Genomic DNA, 20230 nt, shown 5'->3' with positions numbered 1-20230 from the left:
TTTTTATTTATACCCCACCCTCCCTGGCCAGAACCGCGCTCAGAGCGGCTAACATCAAATGTATAACACACTAACATAAAATCAGGCCATCAATTAAAACACATCCTAAAATCAGATCAAGATCAGAATAAAATCCAAGCAGATGGCAACCCGCAGATTAGGGTTGGGAACCTTAAATGTTCACCAGGCCCAACTGTTTGTGCTGAACTTATATGGGCCTGTGAGAGAGTACACATGTGCTTCCCCCATAGATTACTGGGAACTGTAGTCCCCCCCTCACTGAGCTACAATTCCCAGCATCCACAACAAACTACAGTTCCCAGGATTCTTTGGGGGAAGCCATGTGCACCCAGTGTGTGTTGCAGCTCTGCCCTTAGTTTCTTACTGATTAATTAATTTAGAAGGGTGTATATCTTGCTCTTCAGCACTATTACTCTCAAAAGAGCCTTGTGGGAATATTCTTGCCGCATGGCCAATCTGATAGGCATCTCTGGTTGCGCCTAGTCCGGTATATATTTGTTACTATGTATTTTGTGTTTCTAAACGGTAAACCACCACTGTGATCCTCAGATGAAGGGCAGTAACAAAATTTAATAAACAAATAAACAAATGATATTTAACAACTCACCTTTAGCTGTCAGCAACCAGGAATCCCAGGCAATGGTTTATGGAAAAAGCCAAGTGGGAGAGATTAACTCTTCTGCAGCCCAGGTAATGCAGACCAAGCCTGCCTCCTTCGCCAAGATCCCATCATGCAGCTAAAGAGTGGATTTCCTACACACTGACTTGGCATTTAGCAGTGGTGCCACAAGGTCTGACGACAAGTTGGCAAGGCTCTACAGATTTCCAGAAAAGGGAAAGTTTTCAATTAGCAATGATTGCGCCTCGGATTATTATTTTTTACAGCCTTAGCCCTCTTTCCCCTCCCTGGCCTGCCCCATCGACCCAGCCATAGCTTCCCCCTGCCCTTTACTGTTAGAAGAAAGGATTCTCCCATAAGTATACCTTGAAAGGATGTGGTAAATTCTGTTCTGTAGCCACCCTGATTTTGTGAGTACCATGTGGCGTTTTTAGGGCATTAAAGGAAATGAGCCCTTGGCTTGCTGACTGTTTTTGCTCATGCACACCCGCGGCGCTTTCAGTGGAGAGAGAGTCCCACTCTTGTTCCTGAGCTGAGGCTCCTATAAGCCCATTTTTAATAGCTGCTTAATAATACGCTTGCCAGATTCAGCACAGCGCAGAAGTTTGACCTGTTTGTGTTCTTGAGGCTCTTTTCCTCTGGGCCGATCTAAATGTGGCAACAGCTATGGAGACAGTACCAATGTACTTTGAGCGCCAAGGTTTTCCATTTTCCAAGGTTCTTGACAGACATATGTCAAGAATGCTTTGATGGTGTTTCCTGCTTGGCAGGGGGTTGGACTGGATGGCCCTTGTGGTCTCTTCCAACTCTATGATTCTATGGGTGGCAGGATTAAAGAAAAAAAGAGGGAACAGCTGATGTAAGATGCTTCCTTCTCTTCCCTACCTGAGGTTAGACCAGTGTTTCTCAACCAGTGTGCCTCCAGATGTTTTGGGACTACAACTCCCATCATTCCTGACCACTGGTCTTGCTAGCTAGGGATGATGGGAGTTGTAGTCCCAAAACATCTGGAGGCACACTGGTTGAGAAACACTGGGTTAGACTATGGTGTCTGAGGCTTCTTAGTTTAGAACAGTGATGGCCAAACGTGGCCCTCCAGCTGTTTTGGGACTACAACTCCCATCATCCCTAGCTAACAGGACCAGTGTTCAGGGACAGTGGGAATTGTATTCCCCAAAACAGCTGGAGGGCCAAGTTTGGCCATCACTGGTTTAGAAGAAGTGTAAGGGATAGAGAAAGATGGGCAAGGTTTATAAAATTATGCATGGTCTGGAGAAAAACTGTGTAGCATATTTTCACCCACATAATACTAGAAATCTGGCTTCCACAAGTTGTGGTAGGGACTGCCAGCTAGGATACTGAGGGCTGCTAGCAGGGTCAGATTTATGTAAAAGTTAAACAAGCTATAGCTTAGTGCCCCACTCTCTTGGGGGCCCCCCAAAAAAATTAAAAGGAAAAAAAGGATGTACATTTCCAAAATATAAGATAAAACACAAATAAAACCTACATACAGCAGCAGTGTTTTGTGTTGTGTCGGCTCCTGTGATGTAAGTCATGGGCCCCGCCTGCTAGCCTGCTCCCTAAAATATCACTGGTTTGCTCCTTTCTATATACAGGGTGCCTACATTCTGCATGGGCTGGTTATTTTGTTATATGCAAATGGCTTGAGATACCTATTGGGTCCATAAATTACCATATACAGTAGCATATATTCAACACAAAAAACAGTGCCAATTTGTTGTTGACGCAGGACAGCTGGACATATAAAGGGCCCCATTACCTTCAGTAGTTGGTTCAAAATTGGGAAAGGAGTACGACAAGTTGTATATTGTCTCCCTGCTTATTTAACTTATATGCAGAATTCATCATGCGAAAGGCTGGACTAGATGAATCCCAAGCCGGAATTAAGATTGCCGGAAGAAATACCAACAACCTCAGATATGCAGATGACACAACCTTGATGGCAGAAAGTGAGGAGGAATTAAAGAACCTTTTAATGAGGGTGAAAGAGGAGAGCGCAAAATATGATCTGAAGCTCAACATCAAAAAAACCAAGATCATTGCCACTGGTCCCATCACCTCCTGGCAAATGGAAGGGGAAAAAATGGAGGCAGTGAGAGATTTTACTTTCTTGGGCTCCTTGATCACTGCAGATGGTGACAGCAGTCACGAAATTAAAAGACGCCTGCTTCTTGGGAGAAAAGCAATGACAAACCTAGACAGCATCCTAAAAGCAGAGACATTACCTTGCCGACAAAGGTCCGTATAGTTAGAGCTTTGGTTTTCCCAGTAGTGATGTATGGAAGTGAGAGCTGGACCATAAAGAAGGCTGATCGTCGAAGAATTGATGCTTTTGAATTATGGTGCTGGAGGAGACTCTTGAGAGTCCCATGGACTGCAAGAAGATCAAACCTATCCATTCTTAAGGAAATCAGCCCTGAGTGCTCCCTGGAAGGACAAATCGTGAAGCTGAGGCTCCAATACTTTGGCCACCTCATGAGAAGAGAAGAATCCTTGGAAAAGACCCTGATGTTGGGAAAGATGGAGGGCGAGGTGGTTGGACAGTGTTCTCGAAGCTACGAACATGAGTTTGACCAAACTGCAGGAGGCAGTGCAAGACAGGAGTGCCTGGCATGTTATGGTCCATGGGGTCACGAAGAGTCGGACACGACTAAACAACAACGTGTTGAGGTGTTTTTTGTTTTACAGTCCAAAAGGTGTATTCCTTTCAATTAAACAATAGATAAAATTAAATGACAGGATTTGCTCCTATGACTTGACCCGTTTTTGGGCGGGAAATGCCGTCTTGTCGACTGCGCATGCGTCACACTTGTGGCGTGTAGGGAGGGAGAGTTGACGGAGAGGAGGGAGGTTCGTTAGTTTCCGTCGCCTTCCGAATCTCCTCCCTGCTGCCCCGCCCCCTCCCCCCCACCGCTTTCTCGGCAATCTCCGTCCGCCTCAGTCCCTTCCAGCCCCGCCCCTCGTTCCTTTCCGCCCGCCCCCTTTCGGAAACGGCCGAAGACGCGCTGAAGGAACCGGCGGCGGGCGAGGGGATGTGAGAGGTGAGGCGGGCTGTCGCGCGCGGATAGGGTCGCTCTCTCCGTGGGACGAACCATCTGCGCCTGGCTCGGAGGTAGGCGAGACGGGGGGAAGGACGGAGGGAATGCGGGATTTCGCGGAGGGTGCGGGGAGGCGAAAACAGGAGGTGAAAACAGCAGCGCGTCTCTCCACCCGCGCCGCCCCCCCCCCGCTCCTTGTCCTAATGGTCGCTGCCTACGGATCCCGGGAGCGGCTGCCTTAACACTGCGGGAGGGTTAAGCTAAGAAGGTGAAAGCGTGGGGGGGTGAGGCAGAGATGGAACGTACCACGAGTGATGAAGGAGAGGGGTGTGTGCGCACAAGGCAAGTATGCGATTTTTTTGGGGGGATATCTTGAGGCTTTGGAGGGCGGAATACCCCCCTTTTTGGACAATGGTACTGCCTAAAGAAGGAGAACCCCCATCCCCTTTAAGGTAGCTTTGGAGAGGGGGGTCTCTCCATCTGGGGGTGCTGCTTGGGGGTACTGTATTCTGGGGACACCCTCCAAAAATTAGGGACTACCAACTTTGGAGGGCAAAGAAGTATCCCCCTGTTCCTTGGGTCTTGGGTCTTTCACCTGTGTATGTGTGTGTGGTTTTTGAAAGCACAGGCTCTTTATTATTAATATTGCCATTAATAATAATGTATTGCATTTACACGTCAGAGGCTTGGTGTGTGGTGTTTGGGCCATTGATCTGGTCACTGGTGTGTTTGGTTTTGTGGAATAACTAGCTCGCTGAAATCAGATCAGAATGATAATAATAACAACAATAATAAAATGCCATTATGTAGGTGGGGGGGGGGGGGAGAAGAAGCTAAAACAATGTGAAACGAGATCAAACCATCTCATTGTTGTGGTGGTTGTTTTAAATACCAAATCCTGTCTTCTTTTGCCCTGGCTGGCATTTCACCTAATCTCATATAAAACATTGGTGTTATTATTATTATTATAAAATGCCAAACAGCAGATTGGGAGAGTACCGCCACGGTATGTTATGTCAGTTACAGCAATAAAAGCAGTGGTTACATTTATTTGTTTCAGGGTTTGCTTCCTGCATTTCCACCCACCCACTCTCCAAATGGATTGTTTGAAACAGTGTATATCCTAGCATATACACTGTTTCCGTAACAGTATCAGTATCCATTTTTAAAAACTGAACGACAGAAAAACAGAGGATTTTTAAAAAGGCCACATGGATAAAAGCCTTCAGATGGCAGGGAGAAAACTGTCAAAAGGCAGGTGTGCGGTCCATGTTTTAGTCACCACTATATTATCATCATTATCATTTTTATTATGTTTTGTTATTATTAATTAGTTGGTTGTTATCAAAATCTCCAGGAGACTTTCAGGAGGCTCTGTCTCTTATTCCCACCAGGTGAACTTTTGATAATGGTGGGACATGAAGTTATAATGAGCAATAGATCAGCCTAAGATAAGTTAAAAACAACAGCAGCCCATATGAACTTCTTTGCCCACATTCATTTATTTTGTTTAGCTGCTTACGATGCTTTATGCGTGATTTTTTATTTTTGTATTTTGTTCTTGATTGACATCTGTTTCATTTCGATATTTTGTAACGCGGTGTTTTAAAGAGAGGCTGAAAATTTCTTAGGCTTTTTTCTTCTTCAGAAATGCAAAGTAGTATAGAAAGGATTAAAATGAAAGAATGGGGCAGACTCAGCGTCTTGCCTAAAGTAAGGAGTGGTTAGAGACCATGTCTTTCCAGATGTTGTTGGACTACAACTCCCATCAGGCTCAGTTTACGAACCTATTCTTCTTGGCATCTATCTGTCTGTCTCAAGGGTGAAGTTAAACTGCTGCTTTAGCAGCTCTGAAGTGACCTCCCTGGGGCACAAGCCTGGACTGCCCAGACAAGACCCCCACCCCCCCCTTGGCCTTGCTGTTGTGGTCTAGAGACTCTAGCAGGCATGTCAAACCTGCGGCCCTCCAGATGTTTCGGACTACAATTCCCATCTTCCCCAACCACTGGTCCTGCTAGCTAGGGATCATGGGAGTTGTAGGCCAAAACATCTGGAGGGCCGCAGGTTTGACATGCCTGCTAGAGGAAAGCAGAGCAAGATGGCTGGCACCAGCTTGGCTGCAGGAGTTGCTGGAAGGAGACATACAAGGCGCCATCCAACCCTCTTAGGGACTCCCCTCTGGATTTGTGTAGGGTTTACTCCTTAGCCTTTTCTTCTCCTGAAGATGTCCTGCAAGGCAGCAGAGGTTTATGATGACAGTTTTCTTTCTCCTAGATGGGCTCCCTTCCCAGGTGGATGAGGCCCATCTGCCCCTTGCTTCCAGCATGTGCAGAAACCACCTTCTTGACTGTTGGACACCCTCTTAGAATCATAGAGTTGGAAGGGACCACAAGGGCCATCCAGTCCAACCCCCTGCCAAGGAGGAAACACCATCAAAGCATTCCTGACAGATGGCTGTCAAGCCTCCACTTAAAGACCTCCAAAGAAGGAGACTCCACCACACTCCTTGGCAGCAAGTTCCACTGTCGAACAGCTCTTACTGTCTTGTTCCTGTCTGCTCAGTCTGCCAGAGCCTGCTGGATCAAGGCAGTGTTCCATCTGGTACAGCATCCTCCTGTGAGCTCAGGATAGTTTCCTCTCTGCCTCTCAATCCCTGCTTGTTTCCAGATACGAAACACTACTTCCACTATGATTTCCTGCATTCTTACCTTGCGTTCCTTCCAGTGTGGCATAGCTGTTTCTCCCCCTCTCCATTTCATCCTCACAACAACCCTGTGAGGTAGGTTAGGGTTGAGAGATGGTGACTGGCCCAAGGTCACCTGAGTGAGATCCATGGTGGAGTGAGGATTTGAACCCAGGACTCCCAACACGCCAGCCACTTTGCCACACTGTGATCTTGCCTGGCAAAGTTTTGGGGCAATTGTGATGAAACTTAGCTGCCTTGTAGTTGGAAAGATATATATACTCATGTAATCTGGTTTTGACTTGTCGCCCAGTTTAATAAATCTTAGAGGCTGCAATCCCCGTCATGTCTCCTTGGAAGTAAGTCCCATTGAATTCAAACGGTAAAGTTGTTTAGGATTGCAGCCTTAGTCAATGAATCATTTATGTTACAGCTGATTAGACCAGGGGTCAGCAACTGTTTTTCAGCTGTCGGACGGTCCACCACCCCTCAGACCATGTGGTGGGCCAGACTATTATTTTTAGGGGGGGGGGGGAATGAATGAATTCCTATGCCCCATAAATAACCCAAAGTTGCATTTTAAATCAAAGCACACATTCTACTCATGTAAAAAACACGCTGATTCCCGGACTGTCCGCTGGCCGGATTGAGAAGGCAATCTGGCCAACGGACCTTAGGTTGCCTACCCCTGGGTTAGACCAAATTGCCAAACTTTGAAGAGCAATTTTAGTCAACGAATCACTTAAGCTATAGAGGATTGGATTTAAATTGTCAAACTTCTGTGTGAATCAAAGCAAATCCTTTCTGAAGGGGGAAAAGAATACTTTGTTTTCTAGATGATGTGAGGGCATGTCACCGGAGATGCCATTTTTTAAAGAGGCCTTCTGTCAACAGAGAGAGAAAAGGAAATGCTGCCCTCTGAGTTCTTGCATTAATCAGAATTTTCTTTTCTTTTATTGCCTGATCTTTATCTGGAGCTCTTTGGTCGAAAGGAATTGCAAGATTCCCTAGCACACTTAGGGAGGAATAAAGCCTTTTTATCTTGGAACTGGGCAGAAGGGCTTCACGTTGTACACAAGTTAGGTGGCTAACTTGGCTCCTGATCAGACAAATGTATCTTCCCCTGTGCGTTGTGCCATTGAGTTCCTCGGGGGCCGGAGGCTTCTCTTGTACTCTTGCCAGGACTTATCAAATAATTTATTATCGTCGTCTGTCTTCGCTGCTGGATGAAATCAATATTAAATGGATGGATTCAACAGCTTTGATGGAAGGCGAAGGATCCAGACTGGGGAAATGTTATGTTCGGTAGGGAGGCCTGTGTGGCAGTAATGACTAACTTCTCTTGGTATTTACTGAAACGCTAAGGGGAGTTTTTGTGTGTGTGGGGGGGAGGGGATTCTTGCGTTCTCTGTCCGCAACTGAATGGTGACGAAAATGCCCCTCCAGTCCGTTGGTGCAGAGTTTTGCTATTGTCTGAGCCACTTTTTCTCTTCCTTCGAGCAATGACAGTTTTATTTTGGTTCAGAGCTCGGCTTCATGCACGGCCAAAGGGTCTTGGCAGCAAAACAGTGGTACAAACAGCCTGTGAACCGACTGACATTTCGTTGCAAAAGGGATGTCAAAACAACCTTTTTTTAAAAAATACGCCTCGTTGTTGTTGTTTGGAGTGGGGTGGTGGCGGGAAGAGATATTGGAGGCTTGTGGCATTCAGATGTGGGCAGCTGTTATAGTTGGAAAGGCCAGATGATCAAAGGTGCATCTTAAAAGCAAAATGATGGTGAGACCCTTGTGGTCCTGGGGCTTTTCACGGATGGCTGTGTGTGTGTGTGTGTGTGTGTTTAACTACCTTAAGGTCTTTAGAGAGTAACAACAGTTACTGTCAATCCAGGCTCAGGTGCATTTAGAATTTGAGATTTCTGGGTTTTCATTCTGGAAAGCATTTCTAGAGGTTTGCTGTTTGCAGATTCTGGAGAAGCTCCTTTTGGTATTTTTGTGTGTGGCCAGGCTCTTATTTGCATGACTTGAGTACGGCTTTACAGCTCATAATGGTTCTTTGTTGTTTGCCCTGCTGTGCTGCTTCCTTAACTGCTTTAAATCTGCAGTTGTAGCCCTGCTAGCTTCTAACCTGGGAGCGTGAGGCAAATTGTTGTTGTTAGCTGTAAAAAGGGCACATCAGTGTGTATGTGGGAATTTGTGGGAGTAACGTAAGTGAAAAAGGCAGCCTTCCCTCACCAGGAACATAAAATAAATATTTCAGCAGGGGGTGAATGTAATGAAAGGGAGGGGTAGCGGCAGTCTGGAGGAAAATGCCTTTCTAACCTCAATTACGGATGCCGGACGGATTCTGAAGGTTGACTTGCACATGGCAGCCCCTGTGTGATGCTGCTATCTAGCTCACAGTTAGGCTGTGACCACATGGAGATGCCATAAGAACCTCAGGGGCAGCTGGTGGGCATATGAGGGGCAAGGCCTTTTTGGTGGTAGCACCTCAGTTGTGGCCCTCTGCTTCTCATTCATGGATAAGATACTCATTTTGTTGTATGTTATTTACAAACACGTTAGGATATACAGAGGACAACTGTAGACTTTAAATTTGATTTTGAAAGTTTGTTTGTTTTTTAAATGCAAATACAGTCTGGACTGGAGGCTATTTCTTCTTTTTAGGATATTGTATCTGGATACTGCTCCTGAGTGAGTCCTGCAATAGTGATATTGACATCTTTTCAGCACCAGGTTAAGACTTCCCCCCTCACCTGGGCATTTGGTTGAATTCGATTCAGTTGAGTCCAGGATTTATATCAGCTTCTGCTAATTCACACTTACTCTCACACACTCTCACACACATATCCTCCTGGGTGTTTTGCCACTGTGATGTCTGGTGGCTCCAAAATATACCCACCACCATGAAGAAAATCAGTATGGTTGTGTGCCCTTGTGGAACTCGGTCCTGCAGGGGGCAATGATAACTGTTAACCTAGATGACTTTAAAAGAGGATTAGGCAAATTCATGGAGGAAAAAGGCTATGGAGGGCTGCTCGGATCCTGCTTGCTGGTTAGCCACCCTAAGAAGAGGCTGCTTGTCTAAATGCGCCATTGGCCTGAACCAACAGGGTTCTGCTTCGGTTCTTAGGAAATGGCCCTCGTCATTTTCACAAGAGATACTTAACCGTGAATATGCCGCCTGACACTTGATCTCTGTGGCGGTACCTGATGTGCCAGAGGAAGTGGCGAGTGGGGAGATCACCTGGCAGAGCGTATTCTAATTACGGCTTCAGATTGCTTTTATCTAACGACTGCAGCCAAATTTTGATGCTTCAGCACTGCTTTTTGGCGAAGTTTGCCTTTGGGGCTGTTCTCCAGACGACCTGAGTCATTTCCCTGACAGTCTGGCTGCTAGAGGATTTGTTAGGGCTGGTACAGACCATGGGGCTAAGGTGGGGTGTTTGCCAGGATGTAAGGGCTCCATCTCTTTTGGCAAGTCGTTCTGCAGGTAATGTGGGAATTGGAAGCCTTGACTGCTGTCCAGCCAGGAAAACTGATGCTATCGTCAAGCGGAGGAGGGTTTTATTTTTATTTCTTTGAACTGCAAAGTGATACCCTATCTTTGAAATATCATTGCTAATTGAAGTCTCCTTCTGTTGAGAGTGGTTTGGCTAATCCACTGCAAATGGATTAAGTTCTGGGGGGAAACAAGTCGTTCAAGGCCAATATTTGAAATGACTCCAAACTGCTATAATTCTGTATAGATTGGAACAGGCTTCTCTCCCCCAACTACTTTTAGTAGCATTCACTTTTACATCCTTTTGGTTTGCTGGGGCATGAGCTTTGTGTTTGTGCGCGTGCTAATCTGATACCCATCAAAGATACAACCATCATTCTTTTTTGTTCTTCCCTTGCTGGCTCCTGATAAACCAGTCAACCAATTTTCGTAGGTGTATTGATGCAATCAGCTTGTGGAAAGCATGAGCGTGGGAAGGGAAGATTGCATCGAGTCTTTAAAGCAGCCTTCACCAACTTGGGGCCTTCGACACGTTTTGGACTATAACTCCCATCAGCACCAGGTTTAAAGGCAGCCATTATCTTTTAAAGGTGACTGGCCTGGGAAATGATAGGCAGAACATTTCTTTTTTGAAATAATTTTTACAATATTTGATTTTACAAGTGTAGCGTTATAACAATGCAAAATGCATATCCATATTTAGAGATTTCTCCAAATCTCTAGATTTCCCACCTTCCCCTCCATGGGTCCTATTATAGACCTTTTCAACTGCATATTATTTCATCATCCAAATTTTATATCTCTCCATTTTGTCCATAATATCTTCTACATTACAAGTGTTATTCCAATCCTGCTAATGTTTTCATCTGCTTACAGTGGTCTCTCAAGTAAATTATAATCCCCCCCATTCTTTATTGAAGTTTTGGTCTTATTGGTTTCTGAGCTTCCTGGTCACTTTTGCCATTTCGGCATAATCCAACACATTAGATTGCCATTCTTCTCTGGTAGGGACTTCATCCTTTTTCCATCTCCGGGCTAGTAGCATCTGTGTGGCTGTCGTTGCATACATGAAACGACTTTTCTGCTCCTTTGGGATCTTGGTACGTACCTACAATTCCTAATAAAAAAACTTTGGTTTTTTTTAAAAAAAGTCATTTAAAACATTTTTTTCAATTCATTATATATCATTTCCCATAATGCTTTTATTACCTTACATAGCCACCACATATGGTAAAAGGTGATAGGCAGAACATTTCTAACCATTCTTTTCATTCTGTTTCTGGCCCTGATTGGAAGATGCTGACTAGCTGTGAAGTGAGATTCTTGCCCTATGTTCAGTATTAATTTGCCAGGTTAGTTGGTGGCCATCTAAGAAGGAGGTCAGTGAATGAAATCGAACCTTTAGCCTTCAATCCTGCAGGATCTTAGCTAGTGGGACTGAGTTTGGACGGACTTTCACATAGGATTGTGCTGTTAATGGGGTTTCTGTTTTAGACAAACTCTTGTTTATATTTCTAATATGACGAAAGCAAAACCGTAAGAGGAATGATCTGCTCCTACTTCCCCCTGCATGCTAAACCCACAAGGAATACTCATTGCTTGCCAGTGGGCCTTTTTCTGAACAGCAGAACTGAAGAGCAGCTGCTTTTCGTTAAGAGGTTTACATTTCACTGGAGACGTTCTATTGTTGGAATGTTTTGCAGTGCCCCATTTTTATTAAAAAACAAAACAAAAACCCCAATAGCTTGGCATTTATTTACCAATAGCATCTTAACTTCTAGTTCTTGTATATACTAGCTGGCCCTGCACGTGTTGCTGTGCGTTAGTCTGTCAAATGGAGAGTAATAGGGCCTTCTCGGTATCGCTGCCTGCCCTGTGGAACGCCTTCCCATCAGATGTCAAGGAAATAAGCAACTATCTTACTTTTAGAAGACATCTGAAGGCAGCCCTGTTTAGGGAAGTTTTTAATGTTTAATGCTGTATTGTGTTTTTAATAATCTGTTGGGAGCCGCTCAGAGTGGCTGGGGAAACCAAGCCAGATGGGCGAGGTATAAATAATAAATAATAAATATTTATTATTATTATTATTATTATTATTATTAGCTAGGATCCAAATGGCTCCTTAAACCAAAATTGGGATTTTTGGGCTAGACGGATTGAAGGTTGAATTTTTCAATGTGGCTTTTGGATTCCTGAAATTCGTTCTGATTGTGCAGATAAAATATAATGGGTAGAATTCTACAAGATGTGGTGCTACTGTGTGGAAAACAGTCCAGATCCAAGGACCGCCAGGCATGCACCTCCAGATGGTGGAGACATCAGGCACAATAAGTAAAGGTAAAGGGATCCCTGACCATTAGGTCCAGTGACCGACTCTGGAGTTGCGGTGCTCATCTCGCTTTATTGGCCGAGGGAGCCAGTGTACAGCTTCAAGGTCATGTGGCTAGCATGACTAAGCTGCTTCTGGCAAACCAAAGCAGCACACGGAAACGCCGTTTACCTTCCCACTGGAGCGGTACCTATTTATCTACGTGCACTTCATGCTTTCGAACTGCTAGGTTGGCAGGAGCAGGGACCGAGCCACGGGAGCTCACCCTGTGGCGGGGATTCAAACTGCTGACCTTCTGATCGGCAAGCCCTAGGCTCTGTGGTTTAACCCACAGCGCCACCCGCGTTCCTTGTCAGGCACAATAGCCAGGTGTAAAATGCACCTGGTGAATTTTGAATGCTGCATGTGCAGGCTGGCCAAAGCAGGAAATACTGATATCATTACAGTCTGGGTATTATACTTCTGTTGGTACAACCTTGAATTGCATAAGTCTTTTCTTAAGTGGCGTCACACTGCCGACTCATGTTTTGCTCGCAGTCTTCTAAAAGCCTTGGCATCCTTTTCACACTTGCTGCTCATCCTGAATTGCTGCATCTGGTTCTTCCTACAAAGGATGCAGAAGTTCACATTATCTCCTTTGGAAAGTCAGTTTGTTAGTTTTGGCCCAATTCCTCCATTGGATTTCTTCTTTAAAAGGGTATTGGCTACCGTAGCCACCTGCAAACTTTTGCTGCACTTTAGCTGGTAAGAGATACCCTGTGCCCTGGTGTCTCCTGCCAGGCATATTGAAGGCAGTGTGCAATTTCAGTCGTCCCCCCCCCCAAAAAAAGCAGTTTCAGGCAACTTATGGAACAGTAGCATTATGCCAACTCGCTGCTAATTTTGATGAAGATGGGGAGATGAATTTCCACTGTAGGCAGAGGTTCTTATTCCCCCAGAACTCCCCCACTCACTCCCAAATCTCCTTATCTGCATGGTCAGGTGGCGGCTACCAATAGATAACTAAGGACAAAACTGCACCATCAGGAAAACACCACCACTATCACTTATAGTAAATGTACAGTACAAGATCACAGGGTACCAGCGTTTGAAATTTGCCAGGTGCCAGGCGCATTTTCCACCTGGCAATTGGCCACTTGCAACCAAGTGAAGAAGCCTGGGCGCCAGGATGGCACCTGATGTCTCCAGCACCTAGAGGTGCATGCCTGGGGATCCTTGGCCCTTGACTGTTTTCACGCATTAGCAACACATCCTGTGGCATTCTGACCCCTTTTATTTGCAAAATCAGAATGAATTTCAGGAACCAAAATGTCATATTGATAAAATACGTCTCCTGAGCTGTCTGGCCCAAAAATGGCAACTAGGCATTCCATTTTGGCCACCGTAACCCAGGTTTAAGGAGCTATTTGGTTCCTACCTTATATATCTGAGTTTCTAATACTGCAGGGTACCTATTTAAGAGCTCTTGCCCATATTACACTGGCCTGTGCATCACTTTTTATGAAAGGTCTTGGCAGTCTTGCCTCTTGGTGCGGAAAGAAAGGGGCTCCAGTCTTGGTTGCAGACACCCAGGGGACATAATGTGCTTTTGCTCACTGGAGAAGCATATAGGAACAGCAAGTCCTCCTTCCGACCCCAGAATGGCAGAAAGTCACCAGAGCAGGGCAGTGTAGGATGTTTGCATGTGAGAACCCAGATACCTAGTTGTTGGAATCTTAAAAATTTATTTTCCTAGCTCATTCTCTTAGAGCTAGCCTTTCCAAAACATAATGGCAAACAACATCCATAAGTAATTGAGTTGCCCGTTGCCCCAGGACAGGCATCCCCAAACTGAAGCCCTCCAGATGTTTTGGCCTACAACTCCCATGATCCCTAGCTAACAGGACCAGTGGTCAGGGATGATGGGAATTGTAGTCCAAAACATCTGGAGGGCCGAAGTTTGGGGATGCCTGCCCCAGGATGTCTCTCCATCTCCATCTCCATCTCCATCTCCATCTCCATCTCCATCCATGCTCTTTGACTCTGTAGCCTGTGCTGGTCCATCATCGGAGCCTTGCCAGTTGTCACTGTAGGGACCAGTATGAGTGCGTGCCTCTGGTTTCTGAAGCTTCAAGCAGTGCCTACGTCTTGAGCCACCCCAGAGAACATCGGAAGAGCTTGGTTGCTGCAGCAGGCCAATGACCCATTTCATCCAGTATCCTGTTCTCAAAGTGGCCAACCAGATGCATGTGGGAAGATGCCTGTTTGCTCAGAGACGGTTTAACAAGCCCTGTGCTGCAAATGTTTTCAGCCAGTTTTCCTGGCACGAGGATTTTTCTGAAGTGCATGGGCCAACTGGCTCACAGAGACTTGCTAAAACCCTCCTTTCCCAGCTGGAAAACGCCCCAGGAAAAAAAAAACTACATCCCAGAGGGGGTCAAGGGTGGATCTAGAGAGGGAGCGATGCGCCAGGAACAAAAAAGAAGCCAAAGGCGAAAGAGAAAAGTTGGAAGATGGGAGCAATTCCAGCCTCGGGAGTCATCACTCGCAAATAAAGCTGCACCCCCATAAAACTGTAAGAATTTGGAGAAAGTGAGGCTCCAGCGAGAGTTGGTTTTCCAAGTCTGGGCAGCGGTCTGTCACTAGCAGACCCCGCACTGAATTCCCAGCAATGGCATTGGATTAGCAGCAGGAACAAGAGAAACACAAATGCGGTTTTCATTATACTAACACTTCATGCTGTGAAACTTACAATGAGGCCTTTTTAATCTGCCTCCAGCAATCCTCTCCCCACCCCCTTCAACATACCCGGTTGGACGCCCACAAGTTTTCTGCGGAGAGAGAGAGCTCTGGTTTTAAAGTGTTGAGCTTTTGGTCAAGGCATCTGGGGTTCCGATAATCCCGAGGAAGAATGGTCGTTTCCCACGTGTTTTCTCTCTTACTATTGTGTGCGTCTGTGCAGAGTTGAGAGTACAACTTTTGCCATGTCTGGAAGCTGTGCAGCTCCTCCCCTTTGTCCAACAAGGCATAAATGTGGCAAAACGAATGCTTTTTAGAGGGAAGAACAACAGGGAGGAGGACTTTCGCAGGGAGGGGCGGCAGGACCTCACAGCTCCTCATGCCACCACCTTTTGCAAAATCCCAGGAGGGGAGGGGATATTCGTGCAGGCTATTGCTAATGAGAACATTTGGAGAATGTCGAAACCTGCCTTGAGACTCCTTCGGGTAGTGATAAAGCAGGTTATCAAATCCAAACTCCTCCTCCTCCTCCTCCTCCTCTTCTGCAGTTATAATCTGAAACTTTAGGCGCCATACTGCGCCCAGAGCTCAGTTAACTGCTCGCCCTAATGAAATTCCCTGTTGCAAAATGCGCCTAGAACAACGGTAGTTTCAAACACTGGAACTATCCCGGCACTCACCTTTTATCTCTAACCCTTGGCAGCGACCGGAAGACGAATGAGGTGCGGCGTTGCATCTCAGAAGAGTTTCTTCTGCCTTCATCATTTTATGGAACCAGTGGGACAAGGTGACTGGGCATAGCTGGCGTTGCAGGCCAAGAGCTCTTGAGGAATGTTGGGTTGGCATCTCTGAGATCATTTGGCTAACCTGATTGCATGAAGGCTAGTCACATCATCCACCAGTTGAGCGATTGGGGGAGGGCACATATTTATTCAAACCAGCCCCCCCATTTAACTCATGGACTCCAGTTTATTTCCAGTACTGTGGGACCTTGGTTTACAACCATAATCCGTTCCGGAGGTCTGTTTGTAAACCAAAATGGGTTGTAACCCAAGGTGCGCTTCCGCCAATGGGGCCTCCAAAAATTTTTTTGTTTGTAATCCCCCCCCCCAAAGGATTCTAATAATAATAATAAAAAGGTTGCAAACCGGGAAACACACTTCCGGGTTTGACGTGTTTGTAATCCAAAACGTATGCAAACCAAGATACCACTGTATTTCTCAACTGCTGTTGTTCTTTCAGAAAAGTGCTCTATGGCCAGTTCTGGGAAAGAAGATATTTCTCTCTCTCTCTCTGCTCTTAGGTCCCACTGTTTTGGTCCCAGTGCCTTCAATACTTGCAAGTAAATACTGGCTCCTTTCCTTCCTCCTGCCCCTCCGAGTTCCCGTTTACCTTCCCTTCTGCAATTTGGGCTTTCCTAGTTTTCACTGGCTAGGTCTTTAAAAATAAATAAATCATAATAATGAAGAGTTGATACATTGCTTAATTCAACTCATCTCTGCTTCCTCAGTGCCATTTCCTAGCAGTAATTGGCTACAGCTGCCGATCCCAGTGAATATCCGCAAAGAAGTAAATTTAGCTGTTTTTTCATTGCCATCTTCGTTCCTCGTGGTTTGGCCGTCTTGTGCTGCAGGCTGGCCCTCTCTGCCTTAGCATGTCAACAGGAAGCTGCCCTGATGGTCTTAATGTGCGTGTGTCTGAGTGATTTGCTTTCTCTGTCTCTCTCATTTTTCAGGGCAAGATTTACATTTCTCTTCGCTCAGGTTTGGCCTTGTATTTTGTGGGTTTTGCAGAGGAGCACGAGCAAGGCTCAATGGCAAAGCACCTGCCTTGCATGCAGGAAGCCCCGGTTTCAATCCCTGGCATCTCCAGGGTAGAGCCGGGAATGCCCCCCTGCCTGAAACCCTGGGGAGCAGCTGCCAGTCAGTGAAGACAATACTGAGCTAGGTGGATCAGATGGTCTGACTTTGCATGAGGCAGTTTTGTATGTTCTAAGAAGTTTCCCTCCTGCAAAACGGAGAAATTGTGCTTTGCCCAAGGCCAGCTTAGTGAGCACATAGCCTAGGGGGGATGTGAACCGAGGGCTTCTCTCCATTTGTAGTTCAGACTCTCCTAGTCTTCTCACCTGTGTTGTTATGGTTTGGAAGTTTACAAAGCGCTATATGTACTGAAAGTGAAACTGATGGCTTACGTTCCAGGAGGCAAGGCTCACAAGGAATAAAGGACTGAGTATAGCCTCACTACGTATTGCTGGGCTGAACAACATGGGCTGGAACAGGTCCCAGTGCAGCCAGGAACTTATTAATACTCTCTTTCCCCCACCATTTTAAATCATAGAATCATAGAGTTGGAAGAGACCACAAGGGCCATCCAGTCCAACCCCCTGCCGAGCAGGAAACACCATCAAAGCATTCTTGACATATGGCTGTCAAGCCTCTGCTTAAAGACCTCCAAAGAAGGGGACTCCACCACACTTCTTGGCAGCAAATTCCACTGTCGAACAGCTCTTGCTGTCAGGAAGTTCTTCCTAATGTTTAGGTGGAATCTTCTTTCTTGTAGCTTGAATCCATTGCTCCGTGTCCGCTTCTCTGCAGCAGCAGAAAACAACCTTTCTCCCTCCTCTCTATGACATCCTTTTATATATTTGAACATGGCTATCATATCACCCCTTAACCTTCTCTTCTCCAGGCTAAACCTTCTCTTCTCCAGGCTAAATGAAAGCTGAAATTCTCCAGATCCAGGTTCTGTGCCCAAAACCGAAACAGCTGCACAGCCGTGCATTTGCACCCCTGACCTTGCAGCTGCGGGCGGTGCTTCCTGACAGCCCATGCCAAAGCTTTCCTTTTCTTCCCTCCTCCCCACCCCCACCCCTTTTGAAGACCTTGCACAGCTTTCCCTCTCGTCTCCAGCAAAGCCTTTCCCCCGGCTGTGTTTTCCTCATTGATTGCACTTGCAGCTTGGGCTGAAGCCTCCCTCTGATCCTTGCGCTATTAAAAGCGGGGGGGGGGGGGCTCTTTCATTTGCCTGCAGAACAGCTGCTGTGAGTAAGCGCACTTGTTGTGTTGTGGGAGCGCCAGAGCACCCAGGCGCGCAGCCTCTCAGAGCATTGCAGGATCTTTGGTTACCTTTCTGAAGAGTCTGTTGCTTAGAGGTGGGGGACGTCCAGCATGCAGATGAGAGGATCCTGGGAGGGGGGGCCTGTGGAAGAGCATCCTGCCCCATGGCAGCTGCCGCGATCCTGGACCAGCCTCCTCTCTCCTTTGAGCTCTAGCGTGTAACAAACCTTCCGTTTATGAGATTTGCTGATAGGGATTTGGAAATGTATTCTACTCCATTTTGCAGGATTATGAGTGTTATCGTGGGCTGCTGCCAAAAAAGAAAGGAGCTGCTTCTCTCTCTCTCTCTCTCTCTCTGCCCCCCCCCTTTGGGAAGGCAGCGTTTTTTGCCCCGGGGCCTTTGATTTGAACATTACCCTTGCAAAGCACATGCCTGCCTTTTTGTTCTCGAGAAGCTCAAACCTTATTAAAGAGCTGGAGGTGTCTGTAGCATGGAGAGCCCTCCGAGAGCAAACGCTGGCATGTGTGTTGGGCCCCAGCCCAAGAGAGGCAAAGGCGCACTATAATATACAGTACCAGGCAAATGTCCTCTGAACTGGCAGACGTGATACATCCTACGGCAGTGGTGGTTTTCAAGACTTTCTCAGCTTCAGGGAGCCTTCCTCATGTTGACGTGCATGTTGCTGAACCTCTGGCATGCTGGGGGTGATTCTGGGGAGTGTTTCGAGGCCACACACTCGGTTCGTGCTCGGTTGTTGCTCTGTGAACTGGGCAGACCGGACCCGGAGGCCCACCCACCAGAGCTGGGTGCAGTGGGGCGGGGGGGGGGAGCAGAGCTGGAAGCAAAGTGGCAACTCAGGGGGCAGTGCTAGAAATGAGCCAGGCACATTTTGTGACTGGCACAGGTCCAGTTGTGACCATGTGGAGATCTCAGGATGCCAGGTTGGCGACTGGGGAAAGCAAAATGGCCCTTGGAGAAGGACCTTGAAATCTTTTCCTTGAAGCTTGAATTTGTTTTATGCTGGGTTGTTTGATTTGATGTTTCAGTGTGTTGCAAGCTGCTTTGAGATTTCCCCCCTTTTAAAATATAAAATGGTGTAGATATGAAATTATTATTATTATTATTATTATTGCTCATTTAAAAAATGGCACCTAGACATGAACTTCATATATGTAAGGGGGAGAGAGTATAGAGAACCTCCCCCTATCATCAGGAGCAGCTCCTCCCCAAGCAGCCATGGAAGCGCAGGGTCTGAAGGAGCGAGTCAGGAAACAGAGAGGGAGAGCCAGGGCTCTGGCAGCAGGGAAGAGCCCCTGCTCCACAGGCGGGAAGAGAGAGAGAGAGACGGAAAGGGGGGAGAGGGAAAAGACGGAGCGTAGACCCTTTCACCCGGCACCAGAATTAAGGAGGAGGAGAAAAGGGAGGAGATTCGCTGTCCCCAGGCTCTTATGTTGGTCAAAGGGGCGGAAAGGGGCAGTGCCGGATTCTGACACGGAATAAGCGGACATGAAACCGACAGCTCATCACACTGTAAATAACGTGCACCAATAAAGACTTTAAAAGACAAGTATGTTGAGAGTCGTTACTCAGGAGTAGCCGTAATAACCTCTGACAATATACAAATACAAATCAGTATCTTACATCTTTTTTATATATATAAGGAAAGAGACCTTTTGGTCACTTTTGTTAACCAGCTTGATACCAGTCGCTGGAAACAGCAGGAGGGGAGAGGGCTATTTTGCTCAGGTCTGACTTGCGGGCTTCCCACAGGCATCTGCTTAGCAGCTGGGAGAGCAAAATGCTGGACTCTTGCGTTCAGCTAGGAGAAACCTTTGCTGATCTGCATCCAAAGTTCTATAAACCCAATAGATTCCTTCCCAGTAGGGTAGACCCTGATTTATTTTTCTGCACCCTTGGGGGGGGGGGCAAGAGTGTACTCTGTGCCCCCTGCAGCGTCTCTATTTCAGGGGAAGATGGGGAGTGCCAGGCCATCTTGTCTTTCAGAGATGGATGCCCGCCATTAGTTATTTGAGATTCAGAATGTGAAAAGGGGCACATTTAAATTCTGGAAATTGTGTTCTGCTTTGAATCCTCCGAAAAGGCGAATTAACTGTCAGAGCCTGTCTCTCTCAGTATGAGATGATTGGAAACTGGTTGGCAGAGAATCTAGATCTGGGGGTTGTGATCTCAGCCACTTGCCAAGTAAGGGAGGGATAGAAATTGGTGGAAAACTGTTTCCCTTGCG

At 46.5% G+C, this 20230-nt stretch overlaps 1 protein-coding gene across 5 annotated transcripts in view; it reads left to right on the top strand.

The window, feature by feature from the left end:
- Positions 1-20230, top strand: part of EXTL3 (exostosin like glycosyltransferase 3) — a 156936-nt gene that overhangs the window by 12273 nt on the left and 124433 nt on the right. Inside the window, exon 1 of one of the 5 annotated variants that reach the window (XM_035110849.3) lies at positions 3634-3773. The exons of 2 other annotated variants lie outside the window; for them this stretch is intronic. The gene's annotated coding sequence lies outside the window, so the exon portion shown is untranslated. Of the gene's footprint in view, positions 1-3633; positions 3774-3794; positions 4042-20230 lie in introns of those variants that run through there. 2 more of the 5 variants (XM_035110853.3, XM_088666955.1) reach the window with 2 other exon arrangements.

Source organism: Zootoca vivipara, chromosome 3 (genome assembly GCF_965207765.1).
Source record: "Zootoca vivipara chromosome 3, rZooViv2.hap1.1, whole genome shotgun sequence".
NCBI lineage: Eukaryota > Metazoa > Chordata > Lepidosauria > Squamata > Lacertidae > Zootoca > Zootoca vivipara.
This window is presented reverse-complemented; position numbering and strand designations above follow the sequence as displayed.